Below are 3308 nucleotides of genomic sequence, written 5' to 3'. Positions count from 1 at the left end.
GCCTAGTACTTATTCTATTGTTCTTTTTTTTTTATTTTTGCTGAACCATTAAGTTACAGGGACATAAACACACCAGCGTCGGTTGTCAAGTGGTGATGAGGAGGACAGACACACAAACATATACACGCACATACATACATATATATATATGTATATATATATGATGGGCTTCTTTCAGTTTCCATCTACCAAATCCACTCACAAGGCTTTGGTCAGCCCAAGGCTATAGTAGAAGACACTTGCCCAAGGTGCCACACAGTGGGACTAAACCCAGAACCATGTGGTTGGTAAGCAAGTTACTTACCACACAACCACTCCTGATGTATGAACATGCATATATAATTTTATGACTATCATCATCATCATTATCATCACTTAATGTCTATATTTCACTTGGCATGGTTTGAAATATATATGTATGTATGTATGTATGCATGTATGTGTGTGTGTGTATGTATGTATGTATGTATGTATGTGTGTGTGTGTGTATGTATGTATGTATGAGTGTGTGTGTGTTCATATATATAAGTGCACATATATATATGAATGCATGTATGTTTATGTATGTGTGTGTATATGTATGAGAATGTGTGTGTTCATATATATAAGTGTACATAACTATATATATATATGTATGAATGCATGTATGTTTATATATGTATGTATGGACGTATGTATGCATGTGTGAGAGTGTGTGTGAGTGCATATATATATAACTGTACACACAAAATGATATATTTATATATATGCACATAATTAGACAAGCAAGTGCTAATTGCTTCTGTTGACTAATTAGTTTAAACTATTGACAGTGATTAAATGTGAAAGATAGGAATATTCTGAGAAGCAATAGTTGAATGTTCTCAGTTCAGCTGGTTGGCTTTACTGCATCATTTAACAAGTTAACCACCATAACAAATGTCCATTGTAATTTCAATGAAAGCCTGATGTGCTTTTAGCAAATTTAAACACCTTTGGAAAGGACTTTTTACTGTCAATGTATAGATTGTATGAATGGCAGATTAGAGTAAGTATTGATTTGTTGCTGGGATGGATGACAAGATAGATGGACAGACGAATTGGCAGATTGATAAAATGACTGGATAGCCTAAGCTGAAGTTGGTCAAATAGTTGTTCTCTAACCCAAGATCAGACCAGATCATGTAAGTGAATGATTAAGCAAATGATCAAATCTATATCAATCATACTCATCATGTCTTTTTTAAGAGTATATAGAACCTGCATGTTTCCTTCTATAGTAAAAATAGTAGTGTTTGATGTGAGAACATGTGACTGTTGTTTCTAGCAGGTCATGTAACCATGCAGAGATTTTTTTAATTGAATTCATGTAGAAACTTGTTTGAGGTGAAATTTCAGGATTGCTGACTGAGAAGATGTGTGGATGTGTGAGTGAGAGTGTGAATGGATATGTGTAAACTTTGTGAAACTAAGATTGATGAAATTGATTTGATTAATGTGCAGCCTCAACATCTAACGGTCACTCATGATCTCTAGAGGATTTCATGCCCAACAGAATCCCAGCCTGAACATCTGATGGTCAATTTCTATAGCGACAATGTGAGTGGGAATGGGTAGTTGTAACCTGTAACAGAGTAAACCCCCACTAAAGGGGCCTAAAAACCAAGTGGCATTAAACCTGTCAGTATGTTAGAGCTATAACTTCCAAACAAAATGTTATACTCCTCTGAGTGTTCTAAGTGGCATACATCTTGATATATACCACAGGGTGGCACACACATAATTGCTGTACACATGTGAAATGATATGGCCTCAACTTTAGACATTCTAACATCTGTTTGTATGACCTCCTGCATATGTGAGACTGCTGTGCCAATTTACATGACTTCTTTGGACTTTGAGTAATCCTTCGGTAAATGTCCCGAACAACTGCCCACCTTCAAACTATAGGTTTTCTCTATTTTAGGGTGGGTGGTCAGGCATTGTACACTGCCCTTATCGTGTGCTACTTCTTAACCAACATTTGTATTATTCACTTTACTGGTAAGCCTTTACCTGGAAATTTGACTTCAGAAATTTCACATGTTTGCTTAACAGAACTTGTTCTCACATACACTTCCACAATCTCCACTCTTTCCACTATAGAGTACATCATTTTGCAGAAAAGGCTGGAGATGTTCATTCAATACAATCTTACAATCAACTAATGTAATGAAGATAACATAGCAAAAAAGTCGACTTGTGTGCCAACTTTGTTCAGCAGTTACAAGCAAGCCAAATAATACAATGACACTTGTAAATGAAAGGCTGAGGGCTTTTTCATGTGTATAAATCGTTTCCTGTAGTTAATCTGTGCTATGGAACCTGGGTTACCTTTGCAGTCAAATTAACGCAATGACACTTGCAAACAAAAGGCTGGATGCATTTTCATGTGTATAAATTTGTAAATTTATTTTTGTATTTACACAATGATACAGATCTTGGGTTACATTTACATGCACCTCACTGTATAATAAAAGAAGCTGCTTGTTAATTACTTTGGAATATGTAACTTTTACTAAAGTAATGAAATTATTAAGGTCTTTCCTATCTAAAAAAATTTTAATGTTGTTATATTTTCATCATAATGTGGTTTTGAATTTCTTTTATTACTAAAGATTTCACTCTACAGAAAATTCCTTTTTACTCACTGCATGATAGCGTTGTTTTCACACAGTGAGATAGTTAGAGTTCCCTTTTTATCTTTTCCCTCTCATGCACTTCATTGCGCAACTTTCCATAGATATATCAGAAAAAAAACATTTTATCCTTCATTTTTTATCTTTTATTTGTTTCAGTCATTGAATTGTAGCCATGCTTGAACATCACCTTCAAGAGTTTTAGTGAATCAAATCAAATCAACCCCAGTACTTATCTTTTTAAGGCTTGATACTTATTTTATTAGTCTCTTTTCCAGATTGCTAAGTTACAGGGGATGTAAACAAACACAAATACACACACAGATTATATATATGTGTGTGTGTGTGTGTGTATATATATATACTAGCAGTATAGCCCAGCTTTGCCGGGGATTAAGTTGGGATTATTAAGCTAATCAAGTTCTTTATTTCAAACCAAACTAAGTAACATGACGTCAAATTTGGGCAGAATCAGTGTTGCAACTGGAGTGCATGGGTTGAGAGTTTGATCGGCAGAGGTGATCAGGTTACACATGCCATCCCTTTGAAAACACCACCGCCATCATCTAACCCCTCTTTGCTCATGGGCTAGGAACCCTTCCAGCAAGGAAAATAGAATGACCAAAAGGGCTCCCGATTCTCTGTGTCAAA

At 35.3% G+C, this 3308-nt stretch overlaps 1 protein-coding gene across 1 annotated transcript in view; it reads right to left on the bottom strand.

Annotated features, from left to right (window-relative positions):
* LOC106873829 (pleckstrin homology domain-containing family H member 1) overlaps positions 1-3308 on the bottom strand; it is a 949845-nt gene that overhangs the window by 580059 nt on the left and 366478 nt on the right. The window lies entirely within an intron of this gene.

The sequence above is a fragment of the Octopus bimaculoides genome, chromosome 6 (assembly GCF_001194135.2).
Source record: "Octopus bimaculoides isolate UCB-OBI-ISO-001 chromosome 6, ASM119413v2, whole genome shotgun sequence".
In the NCBI taxonomy this organism is placed as follows: Eukaryota; Metazoa; Mollusca; class Cephalopoda; order Octopoda; family Octopodidae; genus Octopus; species Octopus bimaculoides.
This window is presented reverse-complemented; position numbering and strand designations above follow the sequence as displayed.